This window comes from Lycorma delicatula, chromosome 6, assembly GCF_047948215.1.
Source record: "Lycorma delicatula isolate Av1 chromosome 6, ASM4794821v1, whole genome shotgun sequence".
Lineage (NCBI taxonomy): Eukaryota > Metazoa > Arthropoda > Insecta > Hemiptera > Fulgoridae > Lycorma > Lycorma delicatula.
In genome coordinates, this window is record NC_134460.1 from 46,481,333 (window position 1) to 46,503,718 (window position 22,386).

General features: G+C 31.8%; 1 protein-coding gene across 4 annotated transcripts in view; it reads right to left on the minus strand.

The window, feature by feature from the left end:
* Nucleotides 1-22,386, minus strand: part of LOC142327038 (uncharacterized) — a 499,320-nt gene that overhangs the window by 254,978 nt on the left and 221,956 nt on the right. The window lies entirely within an intron of this gene.

Here is a 22,386-nt window from a genome sequence, read left to right on the forward strand (position 1 = left end):
TTACTGGAAAATTGCCATCTACCACTGATTTCCCAAAATTGTCATACTATATCAATAATAGATGTTTTGCTTTAAAATATTTATCGTAAACAGAAAATTACAATTTGATTCTTAAATCGAACTATTTCTTTTGGAAACACATCAGGATATTAAAAATTCTTTTTTTTCTAACATTTTATTAAGCATTATATTTTTTGTAACGGTAAATCATAAACTTATCAAAAATTTCAGCGACAATGAATGGTAAATAAAACACTAGAGAAAGTTAGTTGCTATTATACAGATTTAAATACTACACAGTTGGATAGCGGTTTACTTTGGTGGTTGGGGTTCAATTAACTACACGTTTCAGGAATGGTCGGTCTGAGTTTGTACAAGGCTACACTTCATTTACATTCATATATATCACCCTCATCTCACTGAGCTGCGGACGGAAGGAGATTGATTATTGTTCGCCAGTTGAACAGATTCCAATATACACATTAAGGGAAAAAAATAAATCACTTACTGCCGATCATAGAGGTAGACCTCCGATCAGAGCAGTAGTAGTAATATCATGATCGTACGACGCAATATAATTTTAAAAAACGGAAGCCACTCACTGTTCTCATCACCCTCAAAGCAAACTGAAATTTAAGATTAAAAGGAAATGTGTAAGGTGAAAGAGATGTAGCTGTTAAATGAATTCTTCAAATAGCAGTACTATTCATCTACCTGTATATCAAGAGAGTAAAGGGGAAAAACCCACTCATAAAGGACGTCTCCTAAAAGAGAACATTGTAATAGTTTCGTCATACGGGTCTTCACCTCTTTTAGGAAGAAGTGAAATGCTACTTAATATGAAGAATTCTACATAAGAAGAAGTTTAAGCCTACGTAAATAATTAAGAAAATTCTGATTACATTGAAGGGAAAAGATAACTGAAAAATAACCGTAGAAAAACCACAGTGTACGTTAAATGTCAAAGATTCTTCTGTAAAATCAAAATTCAAATAAAATTACAAAAGACAGTATATCTAAAATTGAGAAAGATAATTTGTAGTAATAATTTCACATATATTAAGAACAGTTAGGTTATATTAAGTCTCGCGGCATACCATGTACGAGGACGTATTCTATCTTTACCGAGATGTGAAGAAAAGTTGTCAGTTCATTCGCATAAAACAACAAATTTACCAAGATAAAAAATATTCTGATATTCAGTTTTTCTCATTACAGGTGAACAGAAGACTGATGGACACGTAGAATCCTGGGTTACATCCTAGACATGTTTCGCGACAATCTTCTGCTTAGCTACTCTTCTAGTCGATCCATCAGACTTGATTTATACATATACCGAGCAGTGTCACTCCAGCACCGGAATGCCGTGTTTTTATAGAAAACAATTTATATTACTACCGTAGATCAGGACGAGATAAATACCCGGTAGATCGGCTGCTCCGATGTTTTTCGAATTCACAGAAATTAACGGAACTGGCACGTGTTTGTATTAACTTAAGTCACAAGTAACAAACCCACCGGGTTGGTCTAGTGGTGAACGCGTCTTCACAAATCACCTGATTTCGAAGTTGAAAGTTCCAACGTTCAAGTCCTTGTAAGGGCAGTTACTTTTATACATATTTGAATATTAAATACCAACTTAATACAGATTTGAATACTATTTGGTATGGGGTGTTCTTTGGTGGTTGAGTTTCAATTAACCACATATCTCAGAAATGGTCGATCTGAAACTGTACAAGACTACACTTCACTTACTACTCACACACATCATCATGTTCTGAAGTAATACCTAATACCTAACGGTGATACCCGGTGGCTAGACACGAAAAAAGTCACAAGCATCAGCAAATTGTGTCTGCTGATCAATTCAGTTGTGTTAAAAGTTATATATATATGTGAAGTCATAAATTTATTCATAGAATAAATATTAATTTTAACTTATTTTATTTTATATTAATTGTAAAGTAAATGCAGTACACGCAATTCTATAGGCCTGACAATATATTGACCGTACATCGCGACACGGAAATATTTATAGAATTTTCGTTTCTTTTTTTATCCTCAATCAAATCTTAAAATATTCTCATTCAGTTTACATGATATACACGACACCCACCTTCTGTTTTGCCTTGAATTTTCTTTTTCTTCATTTAAACATATTTGCAGATATAGAAATCTTTTGCAGATACAATTCATTGCAACGACATCAAAAACTATAATGTTAATGTTTTTTTTCTTCTAGAAAGGAACCCCCTGATTTCCCGGTGTATTATAAATCGAATCCGCAGAAGGCCATGTGATGGAGTGGAATATGACCCGTATATGTATAATTGTACTTTGCCTGTAAGACCTTTTTAGCCTCCGGGAATCACCATCAGATATTACTTCAGAGGATGAATGAGGATGATATGTATGAATATAAGTGTAGTCTTGTAGAGTCTCAGGTCGACCATTACTAAGATGTGTGGTTAATTGAAACCCAACCACCAAAGAACACCGGTATCCACGATCTAGTATACATTTCCGTATAAAAGTAACTGCCTTTATTAGGATATGAACCTTAGAATACTCGACTTCGAAATCAGCCGATTTGCGAAGACGCGATCACCACTAGACCAACCCGGTAGGTTTGCCTGTAAGACCTGTACAGTGTCAATTACCTGTAAGTTTCCCCAAAAAAGAAAAAAAACATTTAGCTCAATATTACTGATTAATATTTTATACATACATAAGGTATAAAATAACATACAAAATTTTATAAAATTAGTTCGATTGATATTATTTAATGGGAATACTTAGCTCAACCTCGGCAGCATTAATAATCCGATCCTCATTACAAAAAAAATGTGTATTTTAAAATGATTAGCTGAAAGTACTAAGGGCATGTAAAAAAACCTTGACCAATTTAAAAACGGGATTTTAAAGAAAAACCTAATAGAAACCTACAAAACAAATACAGCGGTACAATTTTCTTTACTACCGACAACATTGGGAAATCAAAAGTCACCCTTCACAAAATATATAACTTCGTCGGGTAAAGATAGGGCTATAAAAAACGGTGTTACAAAAAATAAATTATAGGAGTGCATACGAAAGATCCGTGCATGGATAAAGATTTAGCATAATATAATAACTCTACGTTCCCTGGTGTGTTAAATTGGTGTGCGTTCATATTATGCGAAATGACATAACGTAAAAAGTTTTTATTTATAAATTTCTCAAGCCAAAACACACATTTAAATATAATCTATTGCTACTCTACTACTAAAATATATATTAAGAATTTTCTTTAAATGAATGTGTATAGGGCACAGTTTAAATCTTGTTCAAAATAAATGTTACATTTTTTCCACGGTAAATATCATGCGGGTACACATTACTTTATTAAAAAATGAATCGATCGATAATATTCCTTTAAATAAAAGGAAATTCATACAAAAGTATCCTATAGCTACTTTCTATAAAATATGATTATAACTAGGGTCGGTCGGAAAAATCCGGGCCGATACACAGATTGCACAACTATGACCAAATGATATCATATTTGTAATTACCCGTAGGATGTTGAAATTTTGAAATTAGGACATAACATTTAGTTATGCAACTCCCCTTTTGTCTGCAATCGACTGAACCAAAAGTGCCAAAAAAAATCCCAAAATCCAAGCAATTTGGATTTTTACTTTTTCTTAACTGCAGTAAAGAGTCCTAATCGAGAGCTTTTCAACGATATATCATACATAAGTGGTACTTATTTTCATTGGTTCCACAGCTATAGCCAAACAGAATTTCAATTAATAAAATATTTGGATCTTACAAAAGGAAGGCACATCGGTTCGAATCCGACTTCATCTCCTTTTTCTTTCTTTTTAATTTAAATATATTGATTTATTAATAATTATTAACCTCTGATTGTAAAAAAAACTTTTACAATAAATAATAATTCAATAGTAACAATAAAAAAAAAATCAGAAGTTATTAATAAAATAAAATTTATTGTACTTGTCATTTTAAAAACATATCTCCATGTAATTTAATATGCGTACAAGGAGGTCATGTGGTGTCCACATCAATTTTTTTTTTAACCTGATCAACTGTAGTCTGTTACAGTTTGCTTTTCAGCCTTTACATAAAAGAAGCAACAAAGAAAGTGAAATGAATACCTATTTTTTTTTTAAGTTTTACAAAACGTTTCGCAAAAAATATTAGAGGTACAGTACCGGGAACCATTTTTTAATCATTTTCAAATCACATCACAAAAAAGTTTCAAAAAATGTTTTTACATTATAATAAATTAAATACGGTAGAAAAAATCAGGTGAAATATTTCGACAACTGTGATTCGAAAAACACAGAATTTACGTGTGTATATGTTCAAAGTAAAAGTAGAAAATAATTACGATTTAGTAACATTAATTTTGTGTTTATAAGTTCGCTAAACATTCTATAAATACGAATACATTTATTAAGATCCACACTGTATGCAATTACGTGTATTCTTCTTTATAAAAAGAAAATACTATAAATTCAACAAATAAAAAGTACCATTTTGAAGGGATTTTGGAATAATCCAAAATGTTTCCAAGATTTTTTTTCCCCCAAGATTTTTGAAGAAGAAAAATATAATCTTTTAAATCGTACAGATATTTACTTCTGTATCAGTAAAATTTTAACCGATTGGGAGTCAAAGCGACTGAATTACGGTGTAATTGAAAACAACTGTGACAAAATATTGGAAAAATAAATCAAAATTATTGAAAATCTTGGCAACCTCATCGTCGAACTTTCTCGAAATTTTTATATAAAGCTTAAAGTAATTAAAATCTATCACAAAAATTGAAAATATTCCCTTTCAACCTCGCTTATTTTTATATTAAAATAAAATTTAAAAAAATACAGATAAATAATGAAAGCTGTTCCCGATTGGCTATCTTGATATCCAAGTTCTTAGAAATAACCTAACAGCGTTAGCGAGATGCAGGAGGCGCAAATCGGTTCATACTGACCTCCCAGTGTAAAAATTAAAGACACATTAATAGAAAAAAAAGAGAATAAATAAATAAAAATACTAATATACGATAGATATTGTCTGACTAATAAAATATTAATTTCAGTGGCCTTGAGTATAAGCACGCACACAGTTCTTAATAAGCTCATTTGAAGAAAAGTACTTTTTTAAAAATTCTGAAGTAATTCGATTAGAACAGAATAAGGTGTTTCTTATAACTAACTCCTTTAATAATGACAAAAGAATGATAATTAAAATATTTCAAATTTACAAACTGAAATAACCAAATTCTAACTTAAACCCATTCACTTATAAAATTTAATTTTAAGACAAGGTGGTTAAAAAAAATATTTCATATTTCTTTTCAATTATTTATTTATAAGACTAAAGAAAAATACTCATGAGTTAATTTAGGTGAAGTTTAATCCAATTTGAATAGAGCACCTAGCTATAGGTAAGCTCTAGAAGAAAAACAAAATTATAAATTGTATTAATAAAATTTAATTGAATAATAGAACGTAATTTTTCTAACGATAAGTATTAATAGTAAACTATATAGAAAACGAATAGAAAATAGTAAAATAGTGAACGAAAATAAACCGGTCCAGCGGCTACAATATTCTTCAAAGGATAAAATAAATGGACAAAAGACGGAATCTACGCTCTAAAAACGTATAAATAAAACACATCGATTAGGTTTGAATAACATTATCAAGGATTAACAAGAACAGCTGTGCAACAAAAAAAAAACTCAATAATACCTAATTTCCTTACCACACATAAGTATTACAAGATCAAAAGAAAACCTCATCTCAAAGAACTATTAATGGTCTCTCATTCATTTCTTTTAGCCTTCGGAACAACCGTGAGGTATTACTTCAGAGAATGATATATATGAAAATGAACTGTAGTCTTAAACAGTCTCAGGTCGACCATTCCTGAAATGTGTGTTAATTGAAACCCAACCACCAAAGAACACCGATATACGCGATCTAGTATGCAAATCCGTATAAAAGTAACTGTATTTACTAGGATCTGAACCTTAAACTGTCGATTTCGAAATGCGATGACGAATTCGGCACTAGACCAACCCGGTGGGTTTCTCATTCATTTCTTCTGAAATAAAGTTTCCACCTCTCGATGAGTCAAAGTACTAGTGAATATAATGTATTATTTAAGCGCAGAAAAGGAGAAACAATTTAACGTTTTATATTGTTAGTCTCGTTCGATGTGGCAGTGAAACGTTAAAGCGATTGAGATACACGAGGATTTCGTCAGAGCCTCTTTCTCTTAGAGTAATGATTTTCACTACGCGACCAGTTCCTGTATTGCCACAATGAAGGTGCCGCTTTTAGTATCGAATATCACTTGCTTTTCGATAGGTTCGGTGACGTATATTATGTTCACTGAAGAAGGCACAAAAAACTGCTTCCCGTAGAAGCCTTTTTCTTTATTTTTCCTGTTTAGCCTCCGGTAACTACCGTTTAGATAATTCTTCAGAGGTTGAATGAGGATGATATGTATGAGTGTAAATGAAGTGTAGTCTTGTACATGCTCAGTTCAACCGTTCCTGAGATGTGTGGTTAATTGAAAACCCAACCGCCAAAGAACACCGGTATCCACGATCTAGTATTGAAATCCGTGTAAAAATAACTGGCTTTACTAGGACTTGAACGCTGTAACTCTCGACTTCCAAATCAGCCGATTTGGGAAGACGCGTTAACCACTAGACCAACCCGGTGGGTTCCCCTTAGAAGCCTGGTGTGAGATTTCGTTACTGTAATGAACTGTCATCGTTTTCGGGAGAGATCGGCGATTAACACGAATTAAATTTTCTTTCCACAATTTTGTCGATCCGATTAATCGAATACGGCTAAGAAAAACGTTTGAATGTTCAATTTTAATTAAAATAATTAATTAAACAATTATACAATTAACTTCTGCCAGATAATTAATTTAAAAAAACAAAAACATGCGGCAGTGACAGCAAATGAATAACAAGTAATTTAAAACATCACTTTTTCACCTTACCACGACTAACTTTTTTTTTTTCACTACAAAATAAACAAAAACACAACACGACCTAACAGAAAATTAATGCGCCCTGACGATACTAAATCGTCCACGGTAGAGAAGAGAGAGCTATACTGTTGTATGTAGCTTCGCTGCTAATGAGACAACAAAGTTTACAACACCCGTGTGTTTTATGCTCCGACAAAACAACACACACTTAAGTCCCAGTAGCCGGAACGGTAATGTTATTAAACACTAAATAAACGTTGCCAACAAACTTTTCTTCTACAACTAAAATAAAAGGGTTATTCTTTAACTCTAAATTCGTGTACTCCAAAAAAAAATGTTATTCATTATTAATTACCATTATAGAGCAACTAGTTTCTTTCATTTTAGTATAAAACTAAAAGATATCATGAAACTTAGAATTATATTTAAATTATTATTTTTATTATTTTTTTTTTTGGTATCTATTTGGAAATGACTTCCGAGGCATTTGCAGAGGCGTCATCTTATTTTGACAGAGGTCAAACTGATGACTTTGATAATAATCAGATTTAAAAGGTCTACAAGACGAATTCTGGTATCATGGGTATAAAAGGAAAGGGTAGTGTAACGACCGAGATTACCATGCGAATGTCTTCCCTTACGGAGGATGAGGATGTCTGAGTACAGAGTGAAGTGTACCGCTTCTGCCTTACAATTTCTATTAATTTTTCCTTGTTATTCGTTGCTTTTATATTAAGTAAAAGTTTTAATGAATTAGTTATTGATGAATGAATATGACTTTATAATGTTATAAACATATAAAACGTTTACACATAAACTAGTACAATAGACACAACTGACGACGCCGGTGAATCGAGTTTATATACACACACAGGCCGTTTTCGTTAAAAGGCTGAAGGATCATGAATTCAAAAATATATCGGAGCTGCCTTACTCTACCGGGCATTTATCCAGCTCTGATGTCACAGAGTAAAAAAAAAAAAAACATGCCTGTAACATCGATTCCGGGACTGTCTTATTACGGCCTGCATGAAAAATCAAGCCTTATTGGATTGAGATTTTCCAGTAACATAGTTTGAGGAGCGTTTAGTTAAAGAAACCTACCGCTCGCCTCATTTGACTGACAGCCAAGAATGTAATCCTTTTCCTCCGTATTTATTATACGAAGGAAAAATTATTTTCTCGTCACGCATACTTAAGCGAAATCGTCCTTAAGTATTGCTCCCGTTCAATTCAATTTACGTACTTCCAATTTTCCAAAGGAATGATACAGGCCTGGATGAATGTATCTTGCCAGAAAGAAACTTAGGATACTCGTTTGAACGGAGCTGTTCGTCTCGTTTAAGTTCCTCAGTTTATTATTATGCATCTTTTCAATTATCCTTTGGTCTTGATCCTTCTCTCTTTACGGTTTTTTCTGTAGGTTTTTGCTAGACGACGACTATCCAACGAAGCTGCAACGATTTCTTTGCGTTTCTTAGTTCTAAGTATTTGTCCGTTTGAAAGGGACTTGGCAGGGAATTCTAATTCTTATCCGGTAAAAAAAAGACCGACTTGGGACAAAGTTGTTACAGGATAAAATCGAGCTTCGTGATATTTCCTATTATAACACAACAAAAAAACGCACAGATTTTAATTTCCTGGATCTGGAAATAATTTTTTATGTCTGGACAAAAAACTATTCAAATATTAACATCGTCAACAACAATTAAAGAGAGTTTTGACAGGGATTTATAATATTTAAAAACGACAAAATTGGGGCAAAAGAAATTAGATAAAGGATGCTCCAATCAGTTATAATTAAAACATGAATAAAAAAAAACTTCCAAAAACCCATTTAAAGTTCGATATAAAAACAATTTCAAAATTTAAAAAAAAAAAATCCGCAACAACAGTATTTGAGGAATTTAACATTTTAAATAAATTGAATTTATTAAAACATAATTTAAGTACGAAAACTGCTCCTTGAGGGTTATTAAATGCGCGTGCGCCACAAACACAAATATATATTTAAATGCAGCTGGGGGAAAATGAATTAATAGATTAGACTAACGATAGCGGTTACGGAATTCGTGACGCATTAAATAAATGAAATGTTAAATTAATTCCATCGTATATCCTTGACCGGCAATAAAATATTAAATAAAATAATTAAAATTAAGCATAATATATCATTGTATATACAAGTAAAACAGTATCGTACGACAGTAAAAACATACGTCAAAATTCGCGCAGCTGAAACATAGACACAAGCACAGACAGTCGAGCAAGGTCGACTATTCTCGAGGTTAAACGTTATGTTAATCCTATTGAAGACTAATTTTACGTTTAATCTAGGCTTAAACTGAAATTAAAATGAATTTTCTTTAACGTTAAATTTTTTAAAGCGTTTTTAAATAACCGGTCGATTATCCAAGTAATCTCTAAGTGAATTGGTCAGAAGAGAATCGACGGTTATAAGTTTATAACAGAAGCTGTTACACATGTTATTCTTCTTACAACCCCAGATCAATGAGCACAAAAAAGTTCCTATAATAGGCGGGTGGCGTAACGGTTTCGAAATTTTAAGAAATATTTCATTATGAAAGTTAATCAAAATTCTAAAATGTACCGTAAACGAGTCAACAAATTTTACTGAAAACAGTTAAGCCGATCAATTCTCGAAATTTTTTAATAATGTTCGGGACCTTTGCTATTTTACACCGGTTTATTATAAAATGTTTCCTGGTATCAATGAACTTCCTACATTCTGTGATTTAACTTGTATAATATGTAGCGAAGACAATAGGATCGAATTTGACCTTGTAACAAATAACTTTGAACAAAATACTTTTACTTTCACAGTTGTAACACCACAATTTTGCGTACGTCATCGTTAACTTCAGTAAATGAAGTTTATTAAATTTTTACGTTTTATATTTCCGCTAGGATTATCATTATTGATTTGAGTGTTATTTTCTACCATTCTTAGCAGAACACACTTTCAACATTCGTACTTGAATTTGAACTTTTAGCACTTATTGTTAAAAATTAAATTTTTGAGAATGGATGTACCCGTATCCATTTAACTACGAATGTTAGAGTGACAATTCTAGAAAAGGCAGACGACAATTATAATAAAATCAATTACGGTAAACAACGTCACATCTTGTATCGATTACGGAATAAAGAAATGCGATTATTAAAATTTCAATTTGAATGGCATTCATAATTAATAATTTTAACTCTAAACAGATTGATATTTTAAAAAAATCGTTAATGAAAAACAATAATTATGTTATAATTATAAAAAATTACATTACTTATGAATTAAAATCATAGATAGACGACCACTCGACAGGAAGTTGTAATAAAAAGTAGTATATTCAGAAAAAAACAAACACAAGTTGTCTAGATTTATGAAAGTTGATAACGGCTGGAAGAAGGTACAGAAGCGAATTTTGAAGGAGTTGTTGAGGTCCAGTAAGTTCAGAAGAGTCGATTAACTGATTGTAACGAACCTTCTTTCTTTTTCCTGTTTAACCTCGGATAATTAACTTTCAGATAATACTTCAGAGGATGATACGTATGAGTGTAAATGAAGTATAGTCTTGTACAGTCTCAGTTAGACCATTCCTGAGATGTGTGGTTAATTGAAACCCAACCACCAAAGAACACCAGTATCCACAATCTAGTATTCAAATCCGTGTAAAAATAACTGACTTTACTAGGATTTGAACGCTGGAACTCTCGAATTCCTAATCAACTGATTTGGGAATTGATTGCAACGAACTTAATTGAAATCAAATCAACATAAGAAAATATGTAATGAAAAGTAACACGGAAAACAAGGTAAGTTAAAAAATAAATTTCCAGTAATGTATTGCATGGAGAAACGTGAAGGATTATCAAAAATCTCATCTGAATTAATGAGAGGGAGAGGAAGCCGGGTAAGGTTTGTAAAACTTTACCGGGGTTGTCCCTTACGTTCAATAAAATTGTAAATGGAAACAATACATTAAAAAAAATATATATGTAATTTTAAATAAAACTTGTAAATATAATTTTGCTTTTATAACTTCAAAAATCCAACAATATTTAGCGACATGAAATCAATCTTATAAAATAAATAAGAAGAAAAATTTTGAATACCTAACAGTTCTTAAAATACTGTTCTTATTGGTTTGGTTTACCAGGTACAAGAACTGTTTGAGTCACAACTACCTTTTGTTTTCTGTGTAGCCTCCGGAACCACCGTAAAGAATTACTTCAGAGGATGATGTGTAAATTTGTAAATGAAGTATATAGTCTTGTACAGTCTCATATTGACCATTCCTGTCATGTGTGGATAATTGAAATTCAACCACAAAAGAATACCGGTATCCACGATCTAGTATTCAAATCCGTATAAAAGTAACTGCCTTTATTAGGATTTGAACCTTAGAACTCTCGACTTCGAAATCAGCTGATATGCGATGACGAGTTCACCACTACACCAAACCGGTGGGTGACCCACAACTGCCAAAATGATAAAAATGTTCAATAAAAAAAAAATTGTGTGCGATTTGACCTTCTTGATTGAATGAAGTTTTAACCTTAAAATTATGTAATATAATTGAGAAAGAAATGTTGGGTCCCGGTTGACCAAGAAATAATGTTATTATAATCAAAATTATGCTGTATTTAGGGTACAAGGTTTACTAAATGTATAAAAAATATAAATATAAATGCTTTAAAACAAGTGTAAGACCCCCAATGGGGGAAAAATTAATTAATGAATATATATATATATATATGTATAGCATATATATATATATATATATATGCTATAAAACTCCCAAAACACCAGATAAATATATTAACTTAGCGTATGTAGCGTTAAGCGGATGAAGTTAAGAGATTAAATAAGAACAAGAAAATTTAATAGTTAAAGTTAATAACATATTTTGATAATAGAAATGTAGTGCATTACCTTTTTTGATATCAGTATCGTTTTGTTAAAAACAATTTTATTTATCCTACAGAAATTTTTGTTTTTTGAGCGGAAGAAATGATATCCGCAAGACTCTTACCGTACAGTCTACAATTTCATTGTAATTTTTTTTTATATCACTACAGGTTGTTAGCTCATTCATTTATTATTTTTTTTTTTTATGAATTACTAATGGTTAACTTATGGATTTATTTTTTAAGTTTATTGCCTTTCTAGAACAAACAAGAAACAAAGAAAAACAAACCAACATACTTGGCGTTTATAGACCTAGAAAAGGCATTCGATAATGTAGACTGGAATAAAATGTTCAGCATTTTAAAAAAGTTAGGGTTCAAATACAGAGATAGAAGAACAATTGCTAACATGTACAGGAACCAAACAGCAACAGTAACAATTGAAGAACATAAGAAAGAAGCCGTAATAAGAAAGGGAGTCCGACAAGGATGTTCCCTATCTCCGTTACTTTTTAATCTTTACATGGAACTAGCAGTTAATAATGTTAAAGAACAATTTAGATTCGGAGTAACAGTACAAGGTGAAAAGATAAAGATGCTACGATTTGCTGATGATATAGTAATTCTAGCCGAGAGTAAAAAGGATTTAGAAGAAACAATGAACTGCACAGATGAAGTCCTACGCAAGAACTACCGCATGAAAATAAACAAGAACAAAACAAAAGTAATGAAATGTAGTAGAAATAACAAAGATAGACCGCTGAATGTGAAAATAGGAGGAGAAAAGATTATGGAGGTAGAAGAATTTTGTTATTTGGGAAGTAGAATTACTAAAGATGGACGAAGCAGGAGCGATATAAAATGCCGAATGGCACAAGCGAAACGAGCCTTCAGTAAGAAATATAATTTGTTTACATCAAAAATTAATTTAAATGTCAGAAAAGATTTTTGAAAGTATATGTTTGGAGTGTCGCTTTATATGGAAGTGAAACTTGGACAATAGGAGTATCTGAGAAGAAAAGATTAGAAGCTTTTGAAATGCGGTGCTATAGGAGAATGTTAAAAATCAGATGGGTGGATAAAGTGACAAATGAAGAGGTATTGCGGCAAATAGATGAAGAAAGAAGCATTTGGAAAAATATAGTTAAAAGAAGAGACAGACTTATAGGCCACATACTAAGGCACCCTGGAATAGTCGCTTTGATATTGGAAGGACAGGTAGAAGGAAAAAATTGTGTATGCAGGCCACGTTTGGAAAATGTAAAACAAATTGTTGGGGATGTAGGATGTAGAGGGTAGACTGAAATGAAACGACTAGCACTAGATAGGGAATCTTGGAGAGCTGCATCAAACCAGTCAAATGACTGAAGACAAAAAAAAAAAATACTAATAAGCAAACTTTGAAAAAATTTAAGCAGTTGGCACCCAGAAAGAAAATATTTCATCCATTAGGCTTTGCTAGTTTATTTATTCAGAACTGTGTATCACAATTATAAAATATTAAACGATTTTTTTTCTTAGACCTTCAATAATTTCTAATCTGTAAATTCATTTGGTAAAACTGAAATAGTAAGTTTATAAAAAATTACTGAAACGACTAAAAGCGATAGGTGATAAGCTGAAAAACAATGTAATTATGTTGATAAGATCCAATAAATAAGATCCAATAAATAAGATATTGCACAAAACATTACAAATGATTTGGAGCACATGAAATTATACTGATAAAAAGAAACACTAAATCTTGTAAATTCAATACATTTACAATTTTTTCCCCTTGTAAGATCCAAATACTTCATTAATTAGAAGTTCATTTGGATGTAACTCTGGAACCAATGAAAAGTACCACATATGATATATCGTTGAAAAACTCTCAATGAGGGCTTCTTTTCTTACTGCAGTTAAGAAAAAGTCCAAAATTCAATTTTTTTTTTGATTTTGGGATTTTTCGGTCACTTTTGGTACCAGTCAATTGCAATAAAAAGGAAGTAAAATTATTATCTTCCAAGTAATATCTCAATTTTTTACACGACTGCCCAAAAAGGAGTGTAATGTTTTTAGGGTGTGTATATGTATTTCATTTTTTATATTTGTAAGATCAAGTAACATTGTAAATACACAGTTATCATAGAAGACGTTGAATAACAACTATCATGTAGCAATTAGAATCTTAAATTAATATTCGCAAAAAAAGACATTACAATTAATTAAATATCAAACGAAACAATTTATTTCATCATCAAGAAATTATAATAGAACAACTTAAATAGACATATTTCTTGATTTTAGTAAAAATATTTCACTTTCATTTAGATTATTGAAGTCCTTGAAATAATTGTTGAATTAAGTAAACATCTGAGTGTGTCATGGTATAAAATTATAAAAATAACACTAGATCCAGTAGTAATATACATATCTTCGTAGCTCACGATTACAATTTTGAAGTTTTCTAACAGTTCAAGATGTATATATTGAAGATAATACGATGAATTTTGTATTATAAGTCACATATGCCACTATTAATTTTAAATTAAATATAATTTTCGAAATGCGAAACTTTAGGAGATGTCCTTGTCCATTGATTCCAATGATAACTGATTCTGAGAAGCACATGATGCAGTAAACTTATAAATTTGTTGTTATTTTCAGAAGTTTTCATAATGCATTTATCTTCCTTTAATTCAACTGAATTATCTTCGAATACCTCTATGGTCACGTCGTTACTCAGGGCTGATGAAACAGGTCTATCAGAATACGATTCTTTGCTGTTATCTGTTGTTTTCGATGATGTCTGGACATGAACGACCATTTCCTGCTTAAAACTAGCCAGTTGTTTTTCAAAATCTATCTTCGTTTTGTTATTTGCTCTAATAGAATCTAAATGTTGTACCTGTAGATCACGTTTCAGATTTTCATTTTCTCTTCTGAGAAATGCATTAGTGTATTCTTGTTTTTTGTATAATTCGTTGAAATGTTCTAGTTTAGCCTTCACTTCATCATAATCTTCACTTAATTCGTCCATTCTTTTTTTATTCGTTTTCATGACCTTTTCCTGTAGAACATATTTTTCATTTGCTTCAAATAATTCAGTTTTTAGTATTTTTATGTCTTCTTGGAACCGACGATTTTTTTCATTTAAATCTTTTAAAATATTGGTTTTCGATTCTTGAATGTGATTTAATTCAAGTATTTCAGTTTTCAACCTCTTTATAATGTTGTCTCTGATATATATCTCTTGAATTGTATTGTAAGTCTCGCCATTAATTTCTATGATTCCTTTAAATATTTGACTTGGTTCAGTTTGATTATTTTGCGACATTTTTCTTTAAACCGCTATAAAAATTCTTCTTACAGCTATGAGTAGCAAAAATATAATGAATTAGGTAAAGTAAACAATTCAAATATAAAATAATTCTGTTGCACGGCAACAGACTTTCAGAATAATAAAAAAAGTAGATAGAATAATTCATTGTTAACTTCCGTTGGATGCATTATATTAAGAATTCTTTTTTACCTTTAATTACATGATGTTTTTATTAGTATTGCATGGTTAGTTGATTGATGTGATGCCATCTACTGAGGCAATTAATGCTGACCTTCATGTGCTTCTGGAATCATAGTGAGTGGCTGACCTATTTGAAAATGCCCAGGGTTAAAGGGGACACGTCTGAAGAATCAGAAAGGTAAGTTAACGGATGGGAGTTTAAACAACTTTCTGTTCTACATAAAATCGTAAATGTCAGTGATGCCTTACTATATGTTCTTAGCAAGAGATGCTTTACAGATTTTACTGAAACGAGGAGATCTGAGAGGAATGAATTTCTAGGTAATATTGTCTTCAGCGAGGGTATCAAGTATCGTTTCAAGATGTGCTATTGATGATAAAAGTTGGTTTAATTCGTTTGAGGTTCGAACGAAATTCTTTGCGTTGTCATGAACATTTTCCTCTCCGTGAAATAAAGCGTTATAACGCTGCCAAGAAGGATTTGGCGGTTAATTCTTGAACAAGCTCCAAGTGAATAGATTTCGTGGCCATGCAAACAAATAATGAAATGTATCTGTTGGATGTTTTACATCCTCGTGTGTATGATGTCAGAATTTCAAATGGTTCACAGTAGTCCACTATGATATTAAGAAACGGTCTAGACAGTTGGTGGGCATATCTCCCATTTGTTGTTGAATGAACCTTGGTTTTACTCTGAAGCGTATAACATTCATTAACTATTTGTTTTGCAAGTTTTCGTCCGTTAACAGGCCAAAACTGTTGCCGAAGTGGAAGCAACTAATGCTTGTGGTCTCAAATGTAACTGTTTAATGCGCTCATGTTTTGCAACCAGTTTTGTAAAGTGATGATTTTATGGAAGAACAGTAGGATGTTTTGTTAGTAGTTTGAATCTGAATTGTATATTCGACCACCAACTCTGATAACATCTTTGTTAGTAAATGGGCACAGGGATAAGAGCTTGCTATGTGTGCTCAATTCCTTGCCGTTTTTTAGATGATTGTACTCATCAATGAATGTTCTTTTTTGAACTGTCTTGACAAGAGTGATCGTTGCTTGATCTAATTCATTCGTTTTAATAATCCATTTATTCTTAAACTGTAAACTTTCAGTTTTGCACTATTTATAAAACGAAGAATATATGCTGATACGCGCTTAACCCTAACAAAGGATGAATATTCATCATCTAAAGTGATCACATTAACTGAAGACGTCGACCTTCGTTCAGGTATGTCATCTTCATAGAACTCCAAATCCAATAGTTGCTGCCATGTGGAAGAATCTGACAACCACGTTGGCCCATGCCACCATAATGTTAACTTTAACAAGTGATCGCTGAAACTCCTCGTGAAGCCATATCAGCAGGATTGTCGTCTCCTCTCACATGATTTCAATCAGGGTCTGACATTTTTTAATCTTTCCAACGCGGTTTGCTAAAAATACATTCCAACTGGTAAGAGGCAAGCTAAGTGGTTTATAAAAAAGAAAACCTTTTGTTTCTTTTACCTGTTTAGCCTCCGGTAATTACCTTTCAGATAATACGTCAGAAAATGAATGAGGATGATATGTATGAGTGTAAATGAAGTGTAGTCTTGTACAGTCTCAGTTCAACCGTTCCTGAGATGTGTGGTTAATTGAAATCCAACCGCCAAATAACACCGGTAGTATCCACGATTTAGTACTCAAATCCATGTGAAAATAACTGACTTTACTAGAACTTGAACGCTGGAACTCTCGACTTCCAAATCAGCTAATTTACGAAGACTAGTTCACCACTAGACCAACCCAGTGGGTTAATAAAACATAAACCATATAATATTATCGCGGTGGACTGCGGGTCCGCTTTTTTTCAAGTAAGAATAAATAACCAATGCCACGAAAGTATTGAAACTCTGTTATTAGCTTTTTTAATTAAAATTTTTATTTATATTGAGATCGACAAATAGTTTTTTGTATTTTTTTTTTAATTTTAAAAATACTTTCTTTATTATAAAAATAATAAAGAACCTTTGTAATGATTTCTTATTAAATTTTTACTTCCTTGCACGAAGTAAAGGAAGTATTATCATGAAATTTTCAAATTTCAACCAAAATATCAATTCTGATTATCCCTGAATCCATTTTGTCTAGTTTCGGCGTGACGTCTGTACGTACATACGTATGTATGTATCTCGCATAACTCAAAAATTATCAGCCGTAGAATGTTGAAATTTTAGATTTAGGATTACTGTAAAATCTAGTTGTGTACCGCCCCTTTTGAATGCAATCGACTGAATCAAGAGTGTCAAAAAATTTGGATTTTTGACTTTTTCTTAACTGCAGTAATAAGCCCTTATTAAGAGCTTTTCAACGATTTCATAATAGGTACTTATTTTCACCAACTTATAACCAAAAGAAATTTTAATCAATGAAATATTTGGATTTTGTAAGGGGAAGGTACATCGGTTCGAATCAGACTTCATCTCCTTTTTTTAATTTTTTTAAAAAATTTAAATATAATTTGAGTTATTAATAACTATTAACCTCTGATTGTAAAAAAATTATTACGGTGAAAACACCAAAAAACAAAAAAATATCAGAAGTTATTAAAGAAAAAATTTTATATACTTTTCATTAAAAAAAAATTGTGTAGTTAATTTAACAGGCGTACAAGGAAGTCACATCAGATGTGGGGCGTATGTAGCAGCCGGTCAAGCGCTAACTGTTTAACTCTTGATCGACCGGATCTTGATTATCCGGAAATTAAATAGTTTAGCCCTATCCTATGTTTTGAATGTAGTCGCTCACCATAAAACGTACATATCCGATCTTTCGCTAAATACACTCAAACCTGCACGCTAGCGCAGCTGTAAAGTATATACGCATGAAGAAAAAATGTAGAAAATAAAAAATATATATAAAAAAAAGTTTTAAAAACCACTAAAAAGTAGAAAATAAAACAATATATATTTAAAACAGTACTCTTAAATTAAACACACTAAAATGTAAAAAAATAATTTTAGTTTGGCATCTCAGAATGTTAATCTTTACATGGAACTAGCAGTTAATGATGTTAAAGAACTATTTAGATTCGGAGTAACAGTACAAGGTGAAAAGATAAAGATGCTACGATTTGCTGATGATATAGTAATTCTAGCCGAGAGTAAAAAGGATTTAGAAGAAACAATGAACGGCATAGATGAAGTCCTACGCAAAAACTATCGCATGAAAATAAACAAGAACAAAACAAAAGTAATGAAATGTAGTAGAAATAACAAAGATGAACACTGAATGTGAAAATAGGAGGAGAAAAGATTATGGAGGTAGAAGAATTTTGTTATTTGGGAAGTAGAATTACTAAAGATGGACGAAGCAGGAGCGATATAAAATGCCGAATGGCACAAGCGAAACGAGCCTTCAGTAAGAAATATAATTTGTTTACATCAAAAATTAATTTAAATGTCAGAAAAGATTTTTGAAAGTATATGTTTGGAGTGTCGCTTTATATGGAAGTGAAACTTGGACAATAGGAGTATCTGAGAAGAAAAGATTAGAAGCTTTTGAAATGCGGTGCTATAGGAGAATGTTAAAAATCAGATGGGTGGATAAAGTGACAAATGAAGAGGTATTGCGGCAAATAGATGAAGAAAGAAGCATTTGGAAAAATATAGTTAAAAGAAGAGACAGACTTATAGGCCACATACTAAGGCACCCTGGAATAGTCGCTTTGATATTGGAAGGACAGGTAGAAGGAAAAAATTGTGTAGGCAGGCCACGTTTGGAAAATTTAAAACAAATTGTTAGGGATGTAGGATGTAGAGGGTATACTGAAATGAAACGACTAGCACTAGAAAGGGAATCTTGGAGAGCTGCATCAAACCAGTCAAATGAATGACTGAAGACAAAAAAAAGAACAAACAAATTGAATTTCACAACCATTTTTTTTGTTGATAATCATATCATTCACTTCATACCACATTTTTCCTTTTTTACTAAAACTTGTATAATGAAATTTACTAATCGAAAATCCGTTATGTAATATTGCACTTATTTGTAACTGTTAACCCTCGATTTTTATCGTTAAATTCGATTATACCAACCGAATTTCTTTCTTTTTTATTTATTCCTTTTTTAATAAAAGTAGTATAATCTCATGTAAACTAATACTTTTATTTTCTTTTAAAGAAGTGACGGGAATTAAAGAAATTGTTTCATCTTCATTACTTTCATTTACATAACAGCATTTACTATTAAAACAAGTAATAGTATATATTCTTTTAAATTTTATTTTTCAAGTACATTATCAAGTTTTTGTATGCTACCTAGTGCTATCAAGTACTGATATCTATCATCGCGACGTAGTCATCGTAAAAAATGAATAAAATGACATATTCGAGTCCTGCGGTTCAGCAAATAGAAAAAAAAACGTTGTCTAAGAAAATTCGAGATATTTTTTTGAAAATATTCTTTATTAATAATCTAACTGAACTAAAATATAATGTTTTCACGCTTATTTTTCCCCCATTTTCATTTTACTGTTAGGTTAGGTCATGTTTGGAATTGTAAACGCAGTTCATTGGCTTCGTCGCCTCTTACCGACGAAGTTCTAACGTACTCCATGATTGAGAAAATAATAATAATAATAATGTTCGTTCAGGAAAGTCTTACTACACTTTTCATTGATAACTGGTTTGTCGATAAGACATGACGGGCTCCGTCGAAAACAATTCTATATTGTAAAACATATCGAGAAAATTTAAGTAAATTAAAAATAAATCAAACAAAACTTATCTAATACTTCGACCTAAAATTTCTTCTTGAGAAACAGAATCTTTAAAAGACGATCGAATCAACATGTTAAGAACATATTCTAGCTTCTACGTGCATTACTTTCTGAAACTATTACAAAACTATACTCAACAACTATATAACCTCTCAATAAGTGGAATATCATGTTATTATGTTGTTAAAAGCAAAATTATAACAAAAAAAAGGGAGAAAGAAAGAACGTCGATAATAGTGTAGACAATGTCTCTTGGATTTTAATACAGTATATTCAGTCGTCGACTGAATATACTGGAAAAGTAAGAACATCCGGACAGAATGGCGCCGAATGTCGACCGATGATCAGCACACCGCAGCAGCATTACCGCCACCGCACGCACGCAAATGACAAGCGCGTTATGAAACGAAATAAAACAGAAAAGAAGTTCGAGCAGATGTGAAAAAACAGAAAGGACAAAGAACTAAGAACAAACAAAAACTTTAAATAGATACACGACGAATAACAAGAGAAGAAAAACCACGAGATGTAGTAGTGAACACGGTACGTAAAAAGTAGTAGTAGCACTAATGAAAAGACAAGGTCAACCTCGCCGGAGTCAGTCAGTCATTCGATCGACGACGATGTGCGTAGCTATCGCGTTACATTCCAGCAATTCTACTGGAGCGATGCGCAAGTAAATCTACTCGCCGCCCGAACGGAGTTCCATTCTTAACATTACATTATTCAACGTAGCCTGTCTCTGTAATAAAAAGCGAGACGATTCAACTAGACGCAAGACATTCCAACAATTTTCATTCATTTACTACACGCACGACCATCGCATTATTAACAATGAATGCACAGTAACTACGTTCTACGTACTCTAAACAAATTATTATTAAATTAAACAATAAACACAACAGATAAATTTGTAAAAAGAAAGTATATAAATAATTTAAAGACTGCAGCTTCAAAATTCCAATTTTTGGAGTTAAAGGTACTTATGTATAATAACGGCGCAACTATGGTTCGAAGTTTATACATAATATGTCTGTAAATTTATGATGTTAGGAATGAAGTAGAAACACAAAACTAGAAAATGAATTATTTAATCAAATTAATCTAACCCTTTTTTCTTTTTCTGTTTAGCCTCCGGAACCACCGTCAGGTATTTTTTTAGAGGATATGTATGAGTGTAAAGGAAGTGTAGTTTTGTACAGTTCCACGTCGACCATTTCTGAGATGTGTGTTTAATTGAAATCCTACCACCAAAGAACACCGGTATCCACGATTGAGTATTCAAATCCGTATAACAGTAACCGCCGTTAATAGAATTTCAACCTTAGAACTCTCGACTTCGAAATTAGCTATTTGCGAAGACGCGTTCACCACTAGACTAACCCGGTGGATTAACCTAACCTACAAAAATCTAACAGCTTTCTCTTCAAAACGTGGGAGATCCCAAATTATAAAAATACACATTTTACATATAAGTTCACCGTTAATTTTAACAAATATTTTTATTTTATCTTACTGATAGGAAGTAGAACGTAGTTAAACTACTCGCCACCAGTCGCGCTGGTTATAACCTTCCAAATATATTGGCGCAGTTATAATACACAAGTACCGCGAGTTAAATTTTAGTCGATATTACGTTTATTTTTAATGGTCGTTCGTAAATAAAAGATTCTCCTTCATCAAATACGGTTAACACCACTTAAACGAAAAGTAAATCATATCAACAACTCGCCCTTCTATATTTTAATTTAAAAATATCCTAAAATCTGAATTTAATATTTTCCCGGTTATATATACAGTACATTATACAGGAAAAAGTTGCTACTCGGGTTAAATTCTACATATCTGAGGTTTTAGTAATTCATGACATTACTTCCCAAACACAATTTTTGTATTAAAAAATTACGTAAAGATATACATGGTGTGGCTGTTAAATAACGAGACTAATGTAAAATATTTTTACATATTCAGTTATTATCTCCTATAATATATACCCCTCCACTATCTCTACAACACTCCATGCGAATTTTCCATCATTCGAAACCGTGCTGAAGGTCTTCATCTGCGACCTCTTTCATGAACGTGCCGGTTTTTCTTTCACAGCTTCAACGGTCTGAAATCTTGATCCTTTTAATGTAGACTTAACCTTGGGAACAGATAAAAGTTACAT